This window comes from Pinus tabuliformis, chromosome 5_2, assembly GCF_031772625.1.
Source record: "Pinus tabuliformis cultivar Carrire ecotype Pingquan chromosome 5_2, CPIR1, whole genome shotgun sequence".
NCBI lineage: Eukaryota > Viridiplantae > Streptophyta > Pinopsida > Pinales > Pinaceae > Pinus > Pinus tabuliformis.
This window is the reverse complement of record NC_142306.1, coordinates 767,924,955-767,949,056: the sequence shown is the minus strand read 5'-3', so window position 1 is coordinate 767,949,056 and position 24,102 is coordinate 767,924,955. Positions and strand designations below refer to the sequence as shown.

Here is a 24,102-nt window from a genome sequence, read left to right as displayed (position 1 = left end):
TTAATCCTGAGAAACGCTCTTATCATCATAAAGAGCCTGAAGAACCTCAGACAACGGTGGAGCTGACATCATCGCCTCGAGATCTTCAATAAGACCTTTAATCACCAAAGAATGTTTAGAGGTGGCCCCGATGTATATTTTAATGGGTCCCCGGTGTCACCAATAACGGCGGCCTTGTGGCAATCAGATCCTTACCATCATTTGGCCTCTTCACTCATTCCATGTGATCCTCAAGCATTCTTTGTGAAAGCTCATTCTTTGTGACATATGCGTGCCAGGTATAAACCTATTCGCTTAGCTACTGAAAAGTAGGTTTCGAAAGCACCACTAATTTCACCGGAGGCATTTGAATCACAGTCCTTGATACCTTTTGTTATCAGAAAATCGAGCACAGGAATAATGTTTTTTTTTTTTATTTACTTGCTATTGTACTCCAGAGTTTCTCTATAAGAGCCCTGTACTCGAGCTTCACATCCATATTGTTGGGGTCAATCTCGAGTGCTTTCTTTATGTCCAGCTCTGCGAGCTCCAAATCTGCTGTCTGATTATATGCTTGTGCTCTTCTATATAAATCCTTAACGTTTTGCGATTCAATATCCAAAACCTTTGTACATAATTTTTCTGCTTGTATATAGTCTTTCAATTTGAGTTTACAAGCTGCATTGTTGAGATTACAAGTGACCTTCAAGGGCTTCGACTGCTTCTTCTCCAGCCATAAACTCGAATGGTTCTTCATCAGATCCCTTTTCCTCAAATATGGTGCCATCCTCTAACTTCCCCGTGTATTTCACTTTGACCACTGCCCCATCATTAGGTCGTTCATAACCTTCTCCTTGCTTCAGGATTTTCTTCAGCACTTTCTTATCATCAGTAATTTCATCGACAACCTTCCAAGACACAAGCTCAAGATCCACAAACAATGTTGCATTTGGTTGCGCGGTTACATCATTTCCAATTGCTTCACGTCCTTGATGTCCAAAACCATACTGAGGCTTCACTGTCAACAATACTTTTTATCCCTTCTTCATTGTTTTGACAGCTATGGCAAAAGCTGGACAGAAATATCCATCCTTCACATAAAACTCCACACCCTCCTCTGATTTTGATACAGCAGTTCCGTCCTCCAGTCTAGCCTCATATTTAACCAAAACTTCATCAGCTTCTTTTGGGTGCTCCCATTTCTTATACTTGAAGTATTCAAGGACCCTGAGTCAACATATGAAGCCTGAATACAAACATCTGTAACAATATCATCTGCTAGTTCAGTGCCAACGGCAAAACTCAAGTTTGCTTCAAGTTGTCCTGGAGAGAGAAAGCATGTGTGCTTGAAATCATAATCATTGTAATACAATGGTGGACCTGCCAAAATGCAGAGAAACTTGGGCATGTCTAAGAAATAGCATGAAGTGATGACGACACCAAATGGTGGAAAGAAGACCACTCCTGCTCAAACCTAGGAGCAATTGAAGCAAAATCATGTGTCTGAGTTGTGAAGATCTCATTGCCAGCCACTTGAATGAGTCGTTGCAATCGATGCTTGTCCTTCAAAATCCGTTGCCAAAACAGAATTGTACAAAAATTTGCCATAAGTGTCTTTGTATGATATGAAGAACCAACAGATCCATTAGCATCATTGTAATAGTTGTCCACATATTTATTGAACAAAGATTGCTGCCCAAATGGTTGTATGATAGGCATTGGTCGTGCATCCATCAATGAACCAATTATTGCACCCTCTCTAAGAAACCCACACTGACCAGACTTAATGAGAAGCATTGATGCCTCCAAAGAAAGGGGAAGACTCCCAAGCAAATTGCCATATAATGTTGGTTCATACTTTCCCCTATGATGAGATGGTGCCTTCAGAGCATCTAAAGAAACCAACAAATCTAGTGCATCTTGAAAAACAGAACGTTGCACTAAGGAACTCGGCAGTGCAATCACTTCAACCCTTTCATTCTTACCAAGGTCCTTAAAGTAGTCCCTGTATCTTGTTATATCTGCACCTTTGGGGATTAGGTTGTTTTGCGGCTGCAACACTTCAGACTTTTCCCTTGTCTCTGCTTGGCAACAGTGGTGGATGCAAAGCATAAAAGTCACCATCCCACTCAAAACACTCCTTCACCTGTAATATTTCCCTTCAGATTCAGAACTGATGACAAGCATACATGCAGGAGCTTGAGAACATGCCACCTGTAAAATGCATCCACCCCAGAACTATTTTGCATGACAGTTGCTATGGATTCGAACAAATCCCCAATTTCGTAGCACGCTACGAAATCACTAAAACAGTTTGCGCTGCGAAACTGCTAAAGGATTTATGCGCTGCGAAAACACTTTGTCCTTAAGCTAGTCTGAGCAATTTTTGGCAACAGAATTTTCAGTGATAACAGTGGCTCCACTTGGGATAGTGTGCCCTTGGGGTGCACTAAGAACCTGCAGTTGCAGTGCCTTATAAAATTTATTTGACAAACAGAAATTTGCTTGACCAGCATGACTGTAGGAGAAAGAAAGCTACTTCTACTAAAAAAATGCTCAGTTGACCTTGAGCTTATTTTGCGTTTCCCTCTACCTACCTACCCTAACAATTTCAACTTCTTTCTGCTCAATCAATATGAAATTTCCAATGTAGCCAATCCTCTGTTTTATCTGATATTTGATTTCTTTGACTACATCGGAGTTCAGAGCCAATCTGATAGTGTGATGACCCCTGCCACTGAAATTGTCTCTGATCTTTATAGGAAAACTGAAAAACTTGAGAGTAAAACTCTTCCATGTAATCAGCTACAGGATCCCAGAATACATGATCAGCTTGTTTTTCATTGTAACTTTCCAGCTGTGCAAACTGATCTTCAACAACAGTGTTCAGTTCCTCAATCGTGAAAGAGAAAGGAACCAGCATTTTCTCCTTGCATTCTGCCATAGAAAACTTCTGAAAATAATGATCATGATTATGAAAACTGTATGCCTGAATTTGACCTTCTAAACCCTCAATTTCTTTCTCAATGTCCTCAGCAACTTCATCCAAAAATCTCATCTTATCCTCTGCTTTACAGTCAAATGACTTTAGATACGAGGACAAGGACAAAGAAAAATTTCCACCTATTTCTTCATTAATATGATCATCATTCCATTGTTTGAAACCCTCAACTGAAGGAGAGTTTACCACCACCTCTGACCTATCTATCCATTCCTCCAAAAACATAAGCCATAAGTCTTGAAATGACATAACGGATTTGATAGGAAAACTTTCAATCCATTGTTTGCATTTCCCTTGAAGTGAATCATAAAATAACATAATGCAAACATCCTCATGTTTGACTCTAAGAAGCTCATCAAAATGGCAGAAATCTGAGATATGCTTCAGAGTTAAACTCAAATCTTCTCCATTAAATTTGGGACCATTCCTTAGAAAATATGCATCCTTGGGAAAATGATTTGGGAAACCATGAATTCCTGAAAAATCTATGCATGCATACCTTGAAATAAGAATGGTAGCTTCTGGGTCTTTCATAACTCCAGTGGAATCACCATGAATGTATGAATTTTGAATTCTTCAACAATGGAGTCGCCAAGGTAGATTTGCAGCCTTGAAAACCTTCTGAGCTCCTGCTACCTTCAGAAGTTCAGCTTCATAATTTCGGGAATGAGTAATCTTCAGACTCCCGGCAGACGCACCAAAATGTTATCACAAAATCAGGTACTGAAGGCTGCCAATCAGCAAGACTCTGTGTAACTGTTTCAAACTAGGCTTTAGACTAAGGTTTAGCCTCCTTAGTCAGAGAGGGCTCTCTCACAGATTATGAATATGGACTAATGACAAGGAAAGATGGCTAACTCTTTAAAAAACACATGAAAATAAGCTGGCTGGACAAATATCAAATTGTTTCCCATTGGGCTTATGGAGTCTCACACATCTCAGCAAACAAAAACACCATCTTTTCATAGAAATCAGGGCTCTTTACATCTAATGTTCAAACACAACTTACATAAAACACAGTTTGCCAAAGCATACAGGAAGTCAGAGCATGATACATGAGTTCTGAGTGATTATGCCATAACAAGACTGTAAAAGAACATTAAGAGAATAAACCACCATACATTTGAACAATAAGATCTATTGAGAATCCTGAGAAGAAACAACAGCTGTTTGCATTACTGAAAACTGCTTTACATAAACCAAAATAGACTTGTTCTTTCTCAAAACATCCAACCCCCTTTACATTCATCTTTCAGCTCTATATAGAATGCTTACTCTACCTGATTCGAGCTCCCTCCTCCAGCGTGAGGGAAGCTCAATAATTACCTATGATGACACCTACTAACTTTTAACTAACTAATAATTACAGCTGACCACTAATTGACAGCGCTGGAATCCTAAAGCAAATAAGATCCTAATTCTACATCATGCTGGACATAGCATTTATTACAATTAAGACTCGTTCTTTGCCAAGTGGATTACTACAGCGGTAGCTTTGATGGCTTTAATTACAATGAACTTCATTCTTTGACATCTGCTCTCTTTCTGGAAGCGGCTGTGATAGCATGAGATGAGGATTCAATGTTCCAGGTTAGCATTGGATGCTGGATGCGTTGATGATTCAATAATATTAGTATAGAACCCCTGTTTTCCCGGTCCTTGTCTTCCACCACTCTTCGAAAATGTAGCAGCATGTTCCCAGCTCTTTAATAACCCCAGGTATGGAACGTTGCCATGTTTCTGATGTGCTGTAGGTTGTATTGATGGACAGGTGTCTCTCTTTCAAAACTCCCGCTCACAGTATCACAATAGCTGCTCTGCGTTTAAAATCACCACCTACAGCAGTTTCGTAGCGCGCTACGAAACTTCTGTGTAATTTAAAAAACATAGCTTCAACCCAAAATCTTTATCAACTGAATATTACCAGTGGAATTTGCAGTCACCATTATTTTTGATTTCCCTCTCCTTCAGTTCAGACCTAAAATCTTGTTTCAAGTTCTCCAAGAAGTTTTGCAGCTTATTGTGCATCATCTCAGAACACTTTACCTATTAAGATTGAGAAAATCTCATGGATGTCAAACCTTTAGAGTGCTCCTTAAATTGTCAGAAATAGAGGACATCTCAGGCTTTGATGCATCTCCAACATTTGATATAGGAAACTCCATCTTTTTACAAGATACTCATTTGTTATTATTGTGCTTTCTGAAGGGGAACCATCATCAGTCGTAGAAAAACTTTGAGAACATTCAACTACTGCAGTTTCATTTAAATAGAGAGTTGGTAACTGACAAACCTCTAACTTCTGATATTCTGACGAATCTTTTAAAAACTCTGGCTCAGAAACTGTAAAATCCATTAAAGAGGGATGAAGCAGTGAGTTTAATCCTAAATTAGTAGGTCTTGTTGGTCTTTTTACAAGCTGTGCATTTGAAACAATAAGCGTATTCTCCCTTGAAAACAAAGGAAATAATCCTTTAGGTGTAGGCGGGTGGTTCTGGTTTTGAGACATCAACTGGAACTGGTGTTGTACGTTACACACCTCTCCCAACCACACTAAGATGCGTTACATTAGCACTGGAAGGGACTGCTGGTAGACTAGGCTGATCAAAACTACTGTTTGTCGTAGCTTCTACTTCATGAGAGGAATTCACACTCATACAAGCATTTTAATCCTGAGAAACGCTCTTATCATCATAAAGAGCCTGAAGAACCTCAGACAATAGTGGAGCTGACATCATCGCCTTGAGATCTTCAATAAGACCTTTAATCACCAAAGAATGTTTAGAGGTGGCCCCGATGTATATTTTAATGGGTCCCCGGTGTCACCAATAACGACGGCCTTGTGGCAATCAGATCCTTACCATCATTTGGCCTCTTCACTCATTCCATGTGATCCTCAAGCATTCTTTGTGAAAGCTCATTCTTTGTGACATATGCGTGCCAGGTATAAACCTATTCGCTTAGCTACTGAAAAGTAGGTTTCGAAAGCACCACTAATTTCACCGGAGGCATTTGAATCACAGTCCTTGATACCTTTTGTTATCAGAAAATCGAGCACAGGAATAATGTTTTTTTTTTTATTTACTTGCTATTGTACTCCAGAGTTTCTCTATAAGAGCCCTGTACTCGAGCTTCACATCCCTGTTGTTGGGGTCAATCTCGAGTGCTTTCTTTATGTCCAGCTCTGCGAGCTCCAAATCTGTTGTCTGAATATATGCTTGTGCTCTTCTATATAAAGCCTTAACGTTTTGCGATTCAATCTCCAAAACCTTTGTACATAATTTTTCTGCTTGTATATAGTCTTTCAATTTGAGTTTACAAGCTGCATTGTTGAGATTACAAGTGACCTTCAAGGGCTTCGACTGCTTCTTCTCTAGCCATAAACTCGAATGGTTCTTCATCAGATCAATTTCCCTCAAATATGGTGCCATCCTCTAAATTCCCCGTGTATTTCACTTTGACCACTGCCTCATCATTAGGTCGTTCATAACCTTCTCCTTGCTTCAGGATTTTCTTCAGCACTTTCTTATCATCAGTAATTTCATCGACAACCTTCCAAGACACAAGCTCAAGATCCACAAACAATGTTGCATTTGGTGGCGCGGTTACATCATTTCCAATTGCTTCACGTCCTTGATGTCCAAAACCATACTGAGGCTTCACTGTCAACAATACTTTTTCTCCCTTCTTCATTGTTTTGACAGCTATGGCAAAAGCTGGACAGAAATATCCATCCTTCACATAAAACTCCACACCCTCCTCTGATTTTGATACAGCAGTTCCGTCCCCCAGTCTAGCCTCATATTTAACCAAAACTTCATCAGCTTCTTTTGGGTGCTCCCATTTCTTATACTTGAAGTATTCAAGGACCCTGAGTCAACGCATGAAGCCTGAATACAAACATCTGTAACAATATCATCTGCTAGTTCAGTGCCAACGGCAAAACTCAAGTTTGCTTCAAGTTGTCCTGGAGAGAGAAAGCATGTGTGCTTGAAATCATAATCATTGTAATACAATGGTGGACCTTCCAAAATGTAGAGAAACTTGGGCATGTCTCAGCAATAGCATGAAGTGATGACAGCACCAAATGGTGGAAAGAAGACCACTCCTGCTCAAACCTAGGAGCAATTGAAGCAAAATCATGTGTCTGAGTTGTGAAGATCTTATTGCCAGCCACTTGAATGAGTCGTTGCAATCGATGCTTGTCCTTCAAAATCCATTGCCAAAACAGAATTGTACAAAAATTTGCCATAAGTGTCTTTGTATGATATGAAGAACCAACAGATCCATTAGCATCATTGTAATAGCTGTCCACATATTTATTGAACAAAGATTGCTGCCCAAATGGCTGTATGATAGGCATTGGTCGTGCATCCATCAATGAACCAATTATTGCACCCTCTCTAAGAAACCCACACTGACCAGACTTAATGAGAAGCATTGATGCCTCCAAAGAAAGGGGAAGACTCCCAAGCAAATTGCCATATAATGTTGGTTCATACTTTCCCCTATGATGAGATGGTGCCTTCAGAGCATCTAAAGAAACCAACAAATCTGGTGCATCTTGAAAAACAGAACGCTGCACTAAGGAACTCGGCAGTGCAATCACTTCAACCCTTTCATTCTTACCAAGGTCCTTAAAGTAGTCCCTGTATCTTGTTATATCTGCACCTTTGGGGATTAGGTTGTTTTGCGGCTGCAACACTTCAGACTTTTCCCTTGTCTCTGCTTGGCAACAGTGGTGGATGCAAAGCATAAAAGTCACCATCCCACTCAAAACACTCCTTCACCTGTAATATTTCCCTTCAGATTCAGAACTGATGACAAGCATACATGCAGGAGCTTGAGAACATGCCACCTGTAAAATGCATCCACCCAAGAACTATTTTGCATGACAGTTGCTATGGATTCGAACAAATCCCCAATTTCGTAGCACGCTACGAAATCACTAAAATAGGTTGCACTGCGAAACTGCTAAAGGATTTATGCGCTGCGAAAACACTTTGTCCTTAAGCTAGTCTGAGCAATTTTTGGCAACAGAATTTTCAGTGATAACAGATGTGAAAAGTGATTCTTCACTGAACACATTCATTTGGTCGATTTGGGTTGAACACGAGTCGGTAAAAGACATGACAGCTTCATACGCAATTTCATATGGACTCAAAGGCATGGCATCACCGAATGAGTCTATCTCAGATTCAGATGGGACAATCCAAGGATCGTCATAAATAATGTTTTCTGATGTAATCATATGAATTGATGCAAATGAAGGGTCTGCGTTGATTGGAGGGAAAGGGAAAGTTCCCAGTAAACCGGAATCTTTAACCAAGCCTACGCCAACGTCCCTATAAGGGATTGTCGTCTTATCGACATGCTGGATACTCTCTGAAGAGGCTGGGTCGGATGAAAAGTATGTCACCTGATCAATGGTCACGATCTTACCGTTATATGGAAACTTTATTACTCTGAAGACCGATGAAACAACCGCTGTCATAGCATATGACCAACTTCGACCCAAAAGAAGGTTGTAGTCTAAAGGGGCATCAACCACCTCCACATCCAGACTAACGATTTTACCTTCTACCCCTATAGGCAATTCCTGTAGAATACCAAACGGACGGAACCCACGGCCATCAAAGGCCTTAAGGATGGTGGGGGATTGGTTCAACGAAGGAGAACCAAGCGTTCTCCAACATTGAATCAACATAATACACGTAGAAGCTCCCTCATCAATCACAATCCGATGAATAGGCCTGTTTTTGACTATCACTGGAATTTGGAAAGCCATTTGATGGGGTAGTCGTGGTGTACTATTTTCTAGATCGAAGATTATTAGATTCGGGTCCTGAACATCAACAGCTTCGATGGCCGACAAAAGTAATTTTCGTTGTGCTGGGCATGATTGCAGCACTTCTAAAGCTGACATTGCTGAGGGTGAAACAGCTAAGTCCTCAACAATGTTGTAATTTTGGGCTGCTCTCGCATGTGGATTGAAAGCAGACCTTCGAAGTACACCCTTGGCGGGCGGTTTGATTACTAAGTCCGGGTTCGGTTTTTCGATCTGTAGTGGATCGGAACCAGGAGCTGAGGTTGATGGATTAGAATGAGAAGATTCTGCTTCCTTACCATCAACAGGATTCTTACTACCATAATCTTGCGATCGAGTCGCAATCCTCACATGAGACATCATCAAAATGGTTTCTTCACTGGCAGTCGAGGAAGAACCTATCATCTTACTCTCCTGCTTTGGAAATGGATCTTTTAACACAGCAGGAGTGGGAGAACCTTTGACTATTTTCACAACCTCGGCCCGATGAGGGCAATCTCTTGTAAAATGATCCTCTTCACAAATAAGACAAGGATATCGAGGTTTGCACTTTTCGTCATTGGTTTCCGACTTTTCCGTTTTCTCCTTCGGAGCCTTGTCTGCTTTAGCCTTCTTCTTTCCTTTCTTCTTTCCACCGTTTTTTGATTTGGCTGTGGATGATTCTACAGCGTGAATATCGGCGGAAAGTTCAGGAGAAGACTCTCCTATCGGGGAATCAGGCAAAGTGATTATAGGAGTAGTAGAAGTCTTGGAAGATTTCTTCTTGCTCTTTGTATTCATGATGCCAATCATACCATCAGCGGCATGAGATCTCGAAGGAGCAGCAGCAATTTGATTCGGTTTTGGAAGATCTGGAATCTTCTCATGTAACGTACCTGACTGAGTATAAACTAAGTCAAGGTACTACGCCTGAGCATTGACTTGCTCCTCAGTAACTACTCCAGCCTTAGCTACATCTTCAGTAATCTTCGGTAATAATGATTTAACAAACCATTCAGCTAAGATTTGGTCCGGGATAAAAACTTTCACTAACCTTCTTCGACGTCTCCACTCATGAATGTGATCAGAAATATATGTGGACGTTGATTGTTTTAGTGAAGTTAATAACTCCGTGCCGTTATCGTATCTGACCGGCAACAAAAAGTGAGTTAAGAACGAGGTAGCTAACTGGCTGAAATTGTAAAAAGAGGCCCGTGGTAACTCAATGTACCACTTGGCCGCGAGACCAATTAGTGTACGCTGGAAAAGACGTAAGCGGATCGAATCATCCGAGATAGAATTTGAAGCACACCAGAGGTGGTAAGTCATCACATGATTGGACGGATACTCTCCAGACTTACCTTCGAACTTGGGTATATCACTGGGCAACTTATTTGGCATTGGTGGCCAGAACGGAAGATATTGAATTGGATCGTTCGTTAGGCGCGTCAAGTATGGTAAATCCAAAGTTGCGATAAATGGTAACTGTCGGTTAGGATCTCTAAAATTCTGGGTCACAAGACCAGTCCCAGGAGGAAAATATCCAGGATAACTAGGAACAGGAGTCGCATTGGGGATATTATATCCTCCTGGAAAACCAGGATTAATCGGACCGTACTGGGCTTGTTGAGGTTGTTGATAAGTGTACCCAGGATATGGTTGATACTGGTAAACCGGTTGTTGGACAGCTTGCCCATTTTGGTACTGTCCCTGGTATGGTTGTTGAACAAATTGAGGTTTAGTAGTGACAACCGTACTTATACCAGGCTGACCTATAGGCATCTGGACCGTGGTTTGAATCGTAGATCCAGACAACGGTAAAGATGTGTGAGGAGTGGTTGCAGAGACAGTAGAAACCGGAGCTGTCGATACTCCAGAAGTAAGTGCGGCAGATGTAGCGGTAGTTGCAGCAGCCGTTTGAGGTGGAGTACTAGGTGCAATTGGCGGCTGAGTAACTACCGAAGTTACAGAAGTTTGAACATTTGACTGGACAGGTTGTGGTTGCTGGGGTGGACCAGAAACTACGGGTTGTCCAGCTTGAGGTACCAACTGTATACTTGGCTGCAACACTTGTTGACCCTGTGATGGATCCCACACTATCATTCCGGGGTATTGACCCGTAACAGGTTGAGGATATTGAGATCCATAACCGGATTGAGGATAGGATTGATAATTGAAAGGTGCAGTTCCCATACCTTGAGCATATGACTGACCTTGAGGTGGTTGATAACCTTGACTTGAGTATTGGCCTTGAGGTTGATAACCTTGAGGTAAATACGGGTACTGGGGTTGACCTTGACCTTGAGGTTGATACCCTTGAGGTTGATACCCTTGGGGTTGATACCCTTGAGGTTGATACCCTTGAGGTAAATATTGATACTGAGGTTGACCCTGGGGTACATATTGAGGCTGGGGTTGACCTTGAGGCATGTATTGCACCATAGGTACATACTGACCTTGAGGTTGCCCCTCAGACACAATTTGTGTACCTTGAGGTTTCCCCCCAGGGGTTAATTGAGGCTGCCCCCCAGGTGGTAATTGGCCACCTTGAGGTTGGGAAACGAGAACTGAACCTGACATCATGTAAATGTCTCCTACACCCAATGGTACATTACCATTGTTTCCAGCTAATAACCCATGATCAACGGGTTGAGGAGATGCCCCCGCAAAGGTACCAGAAAGTGATTGATACCCGGTGGGAACAGAAGGACCGCCGTGTAAAAAAGATTCAGGAGTTTGAGTAAACACGGACGACTGACCAGACATATTTACAGGAGTATAAATACCTCCAGGTGGAAAGGGAGTACGAGGTGTATAAAAACCTACCCCTGAGTTGTCTAAATAATTGGTTAACGAAAGGTACCAAGTAGTACTTCTAGGAGGACTGTAAAAGATAGATTCACGCTCCCTGAGCTCAATAGTAAGTTGATCTTCAAGGTTAGAGATGCCTATTTCTTCCTCTGGAGCAAGTTCTTCAATAGCGATCAGACCAGTAGGAAGATTTTCGGTGATAACTCGTTCTACTCTTGGTGAATCTGGAACACTAGAAGTCGGAGTAACAGGTTCAGATATTTCAGGTTCTTCGCCTGTATCACTAGTAGACGAAAAACTACCAACAAGCTCAGAAACTGTAACAGCTTCAGGATTATAACCTGTCTCTAGACTTTGGTAATCTGGATGGACTACCAAGGAAGATTCTCCTTCTTCAGGTGAACCTACTCTACTGCCACTCGGAGGAGTTACAAGGACCTTTAAACCTTCTAGATTACTGGGGTCGTCTCGTGGAGGTTCACCTCGAAGTCTACGAGATCTCCTCAACAATTCGGCCACAGAAACAACTTCAGGAGACTGGCCCCGAAGTCTACGGGACTATCTCGGTAATTCCGCCACAGCTAAAAACTTTGAACTACTACACACGAAAACAAAGTAAAATCTCAAATCAAACCACCTAAAGTCTCTAAAGAACCAAACAAATTTTAATCACACACCTAAAGAATCTAGGGCGTCAAACCAAGCACAAACAATAGCCTTCCAGACCGAAAACGCTAGTTGGAGATGAAACCCAACATCGCTGGATTCAGTACAGAAGTGGCGGGTGGAACAGTTACCCCGGCAAACTGCTTAATGAATAGACCGGCACAAGTTCCTCCACTTTAACCGTCTCGAGTGAAGTGAACCCCCCGGAAAATCCAAGTGAGTCTAGCTGACGTCTGCTCCAGGTACAATGGGATCTTCCCTCCACCGTCACCTCAGTAGAATCCTAAAGATAATGGTCACTAAGGTTACCAACCGCAACAAATGCACCTGGGGGAACAGTCTACACTCCGACAGCACGCAAGGGCAGAGTATCAAGCTCAATCCCCTTGCCGGTTCCTTGAAAATAATCCAAGGTTTACCGACAAGTGACCCCTGGTTCCTCGACAATGGTTAATCCGAGGTTTACCGTTTGTAATACGTGCGTGTCTGGCGTCGTTCCCAACGAGGGAGGATTGATCCCCTCACTGGTTCGGACACGAGCTCGTGCTTCTCCTTTAAGAGGAGCTTTCCCAGAGTACAAATGAAACAATTGGATTTATTCTATCACAAGATAAGCTACTTGTTTGGTTTTGTTGTCTTGGAGAGTTAATTACTCTCCTACTCCAAGACACTAGCCTGATCTAAATTGGTGTTTCAGAGCCCTAGTAAATAAAAGTTACTAAGTTGATTTTACTTTAAGCGTTAATTTTATGGTTTTTCTTAAAGACAAAAGGTAGCGGAAATGAAACCAATGGTGTGTAGACTCGACTCAAACCACTACAAAGATGCACCTAAGATGATTTACGCTACTTTTCTCTTTCAATGAAATTCCTAACTAAGAGAGTTGAGAAATGCAAATTTTATAGAAAACAACTTTCTTAGTAAAGACAATCAAAGAAACAATTCCCTTTATCTTTCCAAGCATACAAACATGACCACTCCTTACGTGCACGAAAAACTTCTTTTTCTTTCAAAACCCCTCAAAGCTACTTGAAACAAAACTTTTCAAAGGAGATGTTTTTGTATTTTCTCTTATTTAATAAAACGTATAAATCTATTTTAATGAAAATCAATCTCAAAAGTTATAAAATCTATGAAAACTTGACTCACAAGCAAATCAAAAAGAAATTTACTCTAAGCAAATCTAATGAGGCAAAAGCCTACAAAGATGATTCTAGGTTGTTTTACTTGACCAAAATCAAGCCAAGGACCAGCTAATGCAGAACCAAAAAACCAGTCAAAACAAAACTCAAATCTTTTTGTTCTTTTTGTAAAATGGAATTCAATACTCAATCAACAAGTACTTCGAAATTTGCCAAAGAGACCACACAAAGGTAAGTTGCTCTCACAGGTAGACTTTATGACAGGTCCAACTTCTAAGAAGGCTGACAAAACCAGAGAGATCTAAGGCTCGACAACTTCTACTGCCAAAGTCACTACAGGACCTACTCAAAAATCAAACCCTAAGGCTTAAACTTCTATGAAATCCACTAAAACAGTCAATGCTATCGAAACAAGTTCAGGTGAAAATCTTTGACAAGAGACTAATGGATCTGGGCAGTAAAACCTAAGAAAAAGCAAAATCTAAGAGGAAAAAAGTAAAAAATGGAAATTTCTTAATTTTTAGCAGGGTACGCAGGCAACCGGTTAAGCCAGGTGCAGGCCCGCTCTGTGCACACAGCAATAGTGCGTACAAGTACGCACTGTGCAATACTCAGAGGGTGCGTACTACTGAAAAAGCCAAGAAAAACTAAATTCAATCTAACCCTAAGCTAACCCACCCAAATACAATGTCACAGAGCCAAAAATCAGAAAATAAATGACTTTTCTCAGATCAAAGTTGCATACAAAGGAAAAGACCTTCACATCAATGGAGTCCCCAGTGGAGTCACCAATTTGTCAGGCCGAAAGAGTCGATAGTGCGGACACAACCAACCTCCCTAGGAGTCTAAGACTCTCTAGTGACAAACAAGACAAATAAGAGCAATCCTTCTCTAAACATGCATTTACTATATAAGAAATCAAGTGTTTAGATCCTACCTGTAGTCCAACGCTGTTGTAGCAGTCAAGCCTCGCTGATCCGGATGAGCTCCTCCTTCACTTCGAAACCTGCATTCACTAACAATCAAACGATTAAATAGCACTTGATAATCTCATAAAATAAAACATATTTAACACATAGACCAAGGAGTACATGAAACAACTCATAAATAACAAGTTATTGAGAAGAATGGACTCATTTGCATTAATAGGAAACAAAAGGAACAATTACAACCTGAGCCTTGGTGTTGTGCAAGTTCCTCCCAGGGTCCATCAAGAGTTCTCCTTTACTTTGACAAAGCTCACCCACTTCCAAATAGAACAAGCAAAGATGGCAATCTCTCATCACAAGCTTCTAAATGGGAGTCCTAATTCCAGCAGCATCTACCCTTAGAAATGTTTAGCTTCCAACCTCTCCTCCTTCTGGCCCAGTGCCTGTATTTATAGTGCTCTAGAGGAAGTTATTCAGGTCCACCATCAATGGGATAATCCCCTCTTTGGATGGAATAGCTCCCTTATTGATGGGATAAGTTCCTCTTTGGTAGGGGTACATGAACCATCTGGAGGCGCTCAATACACATCGAACAACCTTCTAGAATGCTCTAGAAATGACCACAAGTAACTTTTTAAAGATGAAACTTGCGCATTTTGACCTTTACAGGGTAACGCACCTGCTCCTTTACATACAGAGCGTACAAATACGTAGCTTTTGTGAACATTGGGTGTCTACCCGCAGGTAAGGTTGAGAGAACCTGCGTACCCAAAGATAAATACATTTACAAAGACTTTCTCTCTTTTTGGAGTTTGACATGGAGAGCAGAGGTATGAGACTTGCCCAGGAGGATAGCATGACTGTTGATATAGCCATACTAACTGTAAATAGTCATGGTGACATTTTTTAGTGTAACACATCACTAAATGGTCTCTTCATGCAAGAAATGTCTCAACCCACGGTCCGTCCTCCCGATGAGCGCGAGTGATTCGGAGGGATATGACTGGAACCCAGGGGGCATGCGTCCTGGTCTGCTTCGGTAGGAAAACTTCAGGTATAGAGTAGGTTTCCGCGGGAGAATATGACTAGTCCGTACCCCGTCCGTGATTGGAAGAGGGGTTGTTCTATAATAAGATTCTTTTGTCAAAGTTATGTGTTTGGCGCTCGTTGTCACTCACCTTTGTCTGCTTCGGTAGGCATCGCCGAGGAAGTGTTTTGTTTGCACCGCGAATAGAACAATCCTTGGATAACCTGTAAGAGGTAGTACCCTTCCTGATAAAACAAATGTTTTGTCAGCTCGAATAAAGGGTGACCCTTCCTGATAAAATGAAAGTTTTGTCAGCTCGAATAGAGGGAGATCTCGAAACTCTGTTTTATACTTGGGGGCATGCAAACCTTTTGGAGTGCAAGCAAGGGGCGGCTATTTATTTTTTTAAATTTTTAGGACCTCTAACCCTTTAAACTTGTAGGATTAGTCGTTTCCGAACTTGCATAAAGGAAGGATGCGGGGCAAAGCTTTGTAAGGTGCAAGCTCCATAAAAAATGGCATCTTCAATGTGACATTCTTATCATATGACTGGATTAATTGAGCAATTTCAGCACATAGTTCATGCTCGTTAAAAAATAAACATAAGATCGAGCAAGTGTTTCAATCCGCGTTTAAGCTCGTTAAAAAATGAACTATCCTCCGGTAAATAACCACCGTGAATGTAACATTATCAGCCATTAAAGCCTTGGTCATGTTTGCACCGTCACCTCCACTTTTCTATTTGGCCGATCATTCACCTCCATTTGATTGTTTACCCATTTTGAGGAACAGCTGCGAAGAGTGATTTCACTAGCCATCCTTGTGACACTGCCGTGATTGGAAAATTCCAACCCTTACCTGGAATCAACTGCTACCCGTCTTATCACTCGTTCCTCAAAAGACGAGTTTTCTTTAAGCTCTTTTCATCTGACTCGTAAAATATGAAAAGATTTTCGAGTCTTGGCCTTCCAGCTCGTTAAAGCAACCGGAAGTGCTATCCCTCCTCTAGATTTTAATCTTTTTGGACCTGAGGGATTATTGCACAAAAAGATCGAGCGCTTGTTTTGTTCGGCTCGTTAAAATTATCGAAAATTCATCCCTTCTGTATTGTTTTATACTTTTTCGGACTTAAGGGATTAGATGACGAAAAAGGAATTCTAGAGTTAACTTTACGTACCTTTTCAGACTCCCTAAAAAGGAAAAGGACCGAGTTATCTTTGTCGTTAGACTCGTTAAAATGATTAATAGCGACAAACTTGTCTTTAGACGAGAACGAGTTTCACTATCGCTAGGCTCGTTAAAACATAGCGATGGGTTTGCCCGAAGGGAAAATTATAGAACAAGCATATGTTATCCTCCTCAAGCTTGACAAAAATAAAGAGGTACTGGTCAGCAATGACTGGGGAAAAATTGGGAAGAAACTCAAAGAACCTTTATTGGTAGCAAGTCGCTCTTGAACATGACACTTCCACTCCGTGCCTGAGTCGGGTTGGGTTGTTTCATTCACCCGTCACATCACCATGGTTTCGCCATACCATCCACCTTTGGGGTAAATGCTACCAATCCATCATATAAGTGTCGCCGATATGTTCAAGAGAAGTCATCCAGAGAAGTCACCCGTGTCCCATCCACTACCATACATTATACTTCATTCTTTCATGACCACCACCCTGAACCATATATCATCAGATCGTTTTCACCTCCATCAAAATCATTTGCTCCGTTCCGTGTCAATGATGTGGGATACATTAAGGCCCTGCTTTGACGGATCGCTTCTTGTCGACATCAGCTCATTATCCAAGAAGTTGATCTAGGAACACCCCCTTCAGTACTTTGAAGCTTGCATGCCTCAATGGCAAGTTTCTCACTTCCGGCGACAGGTATACATCAATGACCTTCGACCGAAAGATTTTGCGTGGTGTTCGACGCCAAGTCCTTTATTCACACCACGTGAATTGCACTGCAGTACCTTGAGGGTCATTATCATTATCGGTGATTCCTCTCGCGCTTGTTAACAGTTTACATCATTGACTGGTAATCAAGTGATGTCTTTCCATGTTCAACTTCAAAACATTTCTCACATGGATCGACTTGTACTTAGAGTGAAGATCGGACGAGATTGAAGACCCCGGATCTAGTTTCATCCATCCGGGCTGCGATATATATTCAGGAAAAATAAAGACATTGACATGTACAGCATTGCAGCACAGATAATCATCCTACCAAAAGGATGATGACTTCATCAAAATCATCAGTCTACCATCAGACGATTGTCTGTCCTGTGTACATAAGAAATGAATTTATAAAGTTGAGCATGGGAATGCCCACCTCAGCTAGATCATGAAAACAGTATGAAAATAATGTATTGTATTGTATCTTATTACAGGTCTCCTCCCAACATTGAAAGAACTTCGGATCCTCCTAATAAAGCATTTCACCCGATAAACGACCTCATACTTTAGGGGGCAACTGTTATAGACATTTTTGTGCCTTACAGCTATAAGCATGAAATGTCCATAAACCAAGGGATCCTAAGTCCCTAAAGATGTTGTTCCAGCTCCTAAAGAAACAAGGTCAACCAATGACAGCTTCTCCCAGAAGTTCTCCACCAAAAACTACTCAGAATCAGTCAAATCAGGATCAATTCAAGTGCTCCACTAGCTGCCTGCGTTGCAAAGCACCCCAGTACACTAGCTAGGTGTGTTGCAATGCACCTAAATGCACTACCAGGGTGCGCTGAACGAGAAATGCCAAATGGCAGTGTCATTCCGCGAGGTGTACAGACAATGGAAGCTTCCAGAATCGTCCTCAATGAAACTTGCATCACTGAGTTCGACCAAAGATGAGTAAGAGGCTCTCAGCCTCCAAGTGGAAGCAAGAACTGACAGAGAGAAGCCACAAGTCAAAACATAAGCTGAATCATCCTCTCTGCTTACATCTATATATGGATCCCTCATCCCAGAGATCTAGAGGCTGGAATTTTGTACTTTGCAGAGAATTGTTGTTGGTTTGAGATTGAGATTAGTGCATTGGGTGATTTATGCTTTGTTGGAGGTGAGGAAGGGATTCCTTTGCTGGGAGGTAGATGCTGGATTGGGACTCACTTGGTTGTATCTCCTCTTGGAATTTCTTATAATATCAATAAAACTATTTGAGTTTCTCCTATATGCTTGTATATCAATGATGCTTTGTTATATTTGCATGTTTAGCTTAAATATGATCCTAAGCTATTTATGAATGTAAATCTATGTTTTTGTGTAGTTTTGCTCCTCTGTGATCTTGCAGGAACCTGGTGAAGCTGGACCAGTAAGGGAGCAGGTAGCGGGAAGTGAAAAAAGAGGAGAGCGATTGGATCAATAAACTAGCGAAAGACACAGGTTAGTTTGTCCTTCCTCTTCGTTTATATTTCATAAAGAAGAATACACAAGTAGTTTTCCTTGTTTGTTGCTAAGGCACTGTCACAACTTAGAGTGGGATAGGGGCGTTCTGAATAGATACTTTTCCCAACAACAAAAACTGTACTGGATCCCTAGGCTCAACTCTTATCCACAAATCTAGTCCATTTTCTTGTCTTTGGAAAGCGTTATAGGCTTTAAGCCATTTAATTTGATTAACCCCAAATGAAATAAATGCTTGTAATTGGATATCCCCAACAAAAGGGCTAGGGTTCAGCTCGGTCTCCTGGTCAAATACAAGGTTATGCAAATAAAACTCACATAGTAGTCTCTGAACTTTTACCTTGTAGTGTTTACAGTAGTTTATAAAATCATCGATGGTGTTAATTTGTATGGGAGCACCTGCTTTAACAGCCTTTATTTTCAATTGCAAATATCGTTCCATTAAAAACAAGGCATAATTCTTAGCAGGGGATCTACATGCTAAGACGCCATTGTATAAGGAACATAAGGTATCCATCTGCTTGATAACTATATCTAACCTATGAGTTACCTTGGTGACTTTTTCTTCTTCCCTTCGCCACCCTTCAAAGGCCTGGATTTCGGATAGATTGACGTTCCTAAGCTGCTACTGTAGCTCTTCATACTTTTCTCAAGGGATCGTTTGCTCTCTAAGCTTTTCTACTACTTGCTGAGCTTGCTTCAAACCATTTCGTAAGGTTACCGTTTTTGGATCTCTTTTCCATGCAGCAGTGGAGGCCCAGAGTTTTACCTGAATTTTCCTATTGCGTTGTTTTGAGTTCATGACTCTGATCACTCCCAAAGGTGGTGTCTCCGTCTGAATTTCCTTATCGCAGGTCAACATCTCATCCATTTCTATCTTAACGTGGATATCAGTCCATTGCTGTTCCTTTTCAATTGGAACAACAGTCTGCTTCCCAGCATCATTTGGAACAGTAGCTTAGTTTTCGATAGGGTTTTGAACAGCAGGATGGACTCTGGTCCTTCGCCCCTTTGTCTTGAGGGGTTTTGCTGGAGTGGTTGCATTTTTCCTTCCCGAAGTCCTTTTTACCCTTTTCCTCGCTTTTAGAATCCTAATCTACTGGTGGAGCTGGACTATTATATTCAGTAATCTCTGTTCTTCATTTCGCAATTCCTTAAGTTCCTAAATTTCCTTAAAAGGAACAGCAGGCTGTTCACTGTGGCCTGGACTGTGACTAACTTCCTGATTTTGTTCCTGGGGTGCTTCTTTGTTGTTTTTCTCTAGCTGCTCTGGGGTAAGAACCCTAGCTGGTTCTGTTAATAACAATGTAAACTTTGAAACGGGAACTGATACTGTTACCCGTTTTGTAGAGGTGGCAAAAAAATGACCCGATTTTCAAAAGTGGTGATGCAGAATACACATGTTTTTTGGAACTTTAATTTTTTCATGTGCATTAAGTTTTAGAATGGTAGTGAATGGTAGTGATTTTCATCCTGATTTTAAAAAGTGAGTATTCTGCATCACACCCTTTTTTTAAAAGACCTATTTTTTGACTTTAAATTTTCTAGTGTGTGAAATGTAAAAAATTATTTTCTAAATTTGATAGTTTTTGAAGTGGTCATTTTATTCATATTTTCTTGTTCTCTATCTTAATTTTTTATTTTTTTTAGTGGGGTTTTTATTGTTTTGCGTTTTTAAATTAGAAAGTCGATAGTTTGAATTTTAGATAATCTACATATTTATACATCCTTAATTAAATTTTCAATCCACATGAAATAATTGTTTCTAAAAAACAACATTTTTTAACAATGGACATAAAAATAACCATTTTTAACATAAATATAACAAAAAAACTAAATGTTTTGATAATTTTTTGCTAGAATTAACATGTCAAAATCACAATTTTTATACAAAAATATTAACTAAAAATGGTCAAATAATAGTTTTTTTTATGAATTTCATGTCAAAAAAATAATAATAACAACTTTTTTTTTTCAAAAAATAATAATTAACTTAAAAATCAATGCGAAAATCACAGTTGTGCTCGCCCCCGCCCACCCCTCCACTGCCACCGCCCCCGCCCACCTCTCCACCGCCACCGCCCCGTCCCCGTCCACCCCGCCCACCCATCCCCCTCCACCGCCACCGCCACTGCCCCCCCGCCCACCCTGCCCACACCCTCCCCGCCCCCCCTCCACCGCCACCCCGCCCACCCCTCCACCGCCACCGCCCCCTCCCCGCCCACCCCTCCACCGCCACCGCCCCCTGCTCGCCCACCCCGCCCACCCATCCCCCGCCACCGCCCCCTCCCCGGCCACCCCGCCCACCCCGCGCACTCCTCCCCGCCCACCCATCCCCCAACACCGCCCCCTCCCGGCCCCCCTGCCCACCCCTCCACCGCCACCGCCCCCTCCCCGGCCACCTCTCCCCCTCCCGCTCCCCCGCCCCCTCCGCGGCAGCGGCACCCCCGGGCCGCCTCGCCCCACCCGACCGGCGGCGAGTCGATTCCGGGAATCGACCCGCCGCCGGTCGGGCGGGGCGGGGCGGCCCGGGGGTGGCGCTGTGCGGATCTAGAACACATCTACCCAAATCTTCAAGTAATTTCGAATCAAACAATGAATACTTTATTCTCCCACCTTCACATGCAATTGTTTTATTTCTAGACGCACGTTAGGAGGGACAATGTTGAAAATGGATCCACCTTTTTTAAGAGTTGATCTAGTCTATATACTCGTCACACTTCATTTTATCCCATTCTCTTCTCTTAAACTTCTCTTTTCATTCCTTTTTTTCTAGTTTGTTTCCTCCTATTTGAATTCTCTCATGCATCCCCCTAGCAACTTCCCCTGAATCCTTCTTCTTATTCCAAGAATGGAGGTGAGACACCTCTTTAGTCTTCCTAGTCAGAATTTGCCTCCAAAATTTCTTAGGAGCTAGCTTAGAGAGGTGTAAGAGATTCCCTTGTCTTTGACGAATGTATTGCCTCTTTTTCCTTTTAGTTAGGGCTTTATATATTTTTATCTTGTCCATTTTAAGAGATTCATCAACAGCTTCCTTAATTGCTCTCCTCGCACTTTTACACTCTTTGTCATACCATGGATTGGTTTTGCTATTTCTTTTATTATTTGATATAGGAAAAATAATTTGCAAAATTTGATAACTAATTCTCTAAATCCCTTTCCAAGACTAACACTTGAAAAATCAATTAGGTAACAAACATGCTATTAGATAGAACTATTTGTTTCTTTATTTCACCAAACCAAATTGAAAAGATAATTTTATAAATTAAAAATCAATAATACAATCTTAGAAGGAGTTTAAACCTATTATTATAATCATGATGTGAAATTGAATAGCTAGATTCTTAGCACATCTAATATTCTCTTTTATTCTGCTATCAATGATATCATATTTTCCAACGTTTGATACATTGTGCAAGGCCTATCTATATAAAAGGATCATGAAATACAAAAAATGGAGAACCTTTTCCCACGAGCATGTGTGTGCTTGACACAATGGGTGTTCTGTATGTACAGGTAATATCATAAAGTTAGAAAATAATGATATTACCTGTACATACAGAACACCCATTTTGTATTCTTAATATACATATCATCAATAATTTCAAATTAATCTTTCTTGTCAAGTGGAAATTTGATTACAGTCATTAGATAAGTTTTTGAGAGTGAATAGCCTTATAAGTAATTATACTCGGGGAGAATTTTCTAACTATAATAGCTAGTTTAATTTTATAACATGTTATGTCAATTTTTTCTTTTCTTTTTATAAAAATCTCATTGCCAACTGATTTACCAACCAATGGTGACAAGAAATAAGTACATTTTTATATAGTCAACCAAAAAAAAGCAATATAACTAAACAAATTGTTTAAGTTTGTTTTTGTTTAAATCACTAAATAAATAAAATTTATGATAAGCAACTTAAATACTTATAAATCGAATTTATAATTTCAATAATTTTTGTAAACCAACCTATCAAAAATGTTGCCTTCCTTAAACTCTCAAGTACTTTTAAATGAAAAAACTTTTCCGTGCAAAATCAGATTCCAGAGAATTCCAAAGCTGCATGGAACCCATAATCTTTCATTAACTTTTTTTCATTAAAATAATTAAACAAACATAAAATATACACACCTTAACATAAATTTAACCATACAAAATATTTATTATTAAAAACTCCATCTATTAATTTTTATTTATTTATAATGAAATAATTACACAAACCTAACATGAATTTAGAGATATTTTTTTTTTATTACTGAAAGCTCCATCCATTGATATATAGCTGAGACAATATCAATATAACACCATCGTTGATTCCAGATAATAATATTAAAATTTTGTAAAGAAATTGACCTACAAACTTTTGATAGAGAATTCCTATTAAAATAATAGAAAGACCAAAAGTAAACCACCTTGAGTGTTATAAACTTAAACTTCTTATTATTTTGGATAAAAAGAAAAGACGGAAGCATTGTTGTCATCGTTGATATATCAAAGTATCATTGTCCCGTGCGATGCTTGAAAGCTCAGTGAACAATAGTGAAACTGTAAAGAACGTGTAGGAATGAATTAACTAGGGACAATTGTGTGGCTTATATTGCAATCCTTTTGCCCTCAATGGGAACTCTGAATCACATCCTCCGCCAAATAAAATTTATTTTCCTACCATGCCATCTGCTTCCTCATTTTCCAATGTGCAGGAATGGTTACTGGACAAGACCAGTCCCTGTTTCGTGTTGCTCATGACTGTCAAAAAAGTCATGGCACTTGACGATGCCGTGCGAATGTTACTTGAGGGAACCCATAATCTTTCCACCATCTACACATATAAACTTCCCATTTTTACTTACTTGATTTTTTCAGGACTCAAATTCAATTAATTTGGAGACGATATGCAATGACAACTCATCACCTCACCTCGAGAGAGATTGTAACTCTCTCTTCTGTATAGAGTGAAAGATGTTGAATTCCACTTTTGCAAGTTCTAACAGTTTCTCCCTCATCAAATATGGCGTCCTAAACCAAAAATTTGTGAACTAGAGCTCACAAGCTCCGAAGCCCGTACGGGTCGATTCCGGGTCGGGCGGAGCGGGGCGGCGCGGGGGTGGCTGGGCGGAGCGGGGCGGCGCGGGGGTGGCGCAGCGCCACCCCCGCGCCGCCCCGCTCCGCCCGACCCGCGACGGGTCGATTCCGGGAATCGACCCGTACCGGCTTTGGAGCTTGTGAGCTCTAGTTCACACATTTTTGGTTTAGGACGCCATATTTGATGAGACAGAAACTGTTAGAACTTGCAAAAGTGGAATTCAACATCTTTCACTCTATACAGAAGAGAGAGTTACA

General features: G+C 40.9%; 1 pseudogene; it reads right to left on the bottom strand.

Annotated features, from left to right (window-relative positions):
- Positions 1 to 23,581, bottom strand: LOC149161541 (70 kDa peptidyl-prolyl isomerase-like; annotated as a pseudogene).
- Positions 23,582 to 24,102: the final 521 nt, after the last annotated feature.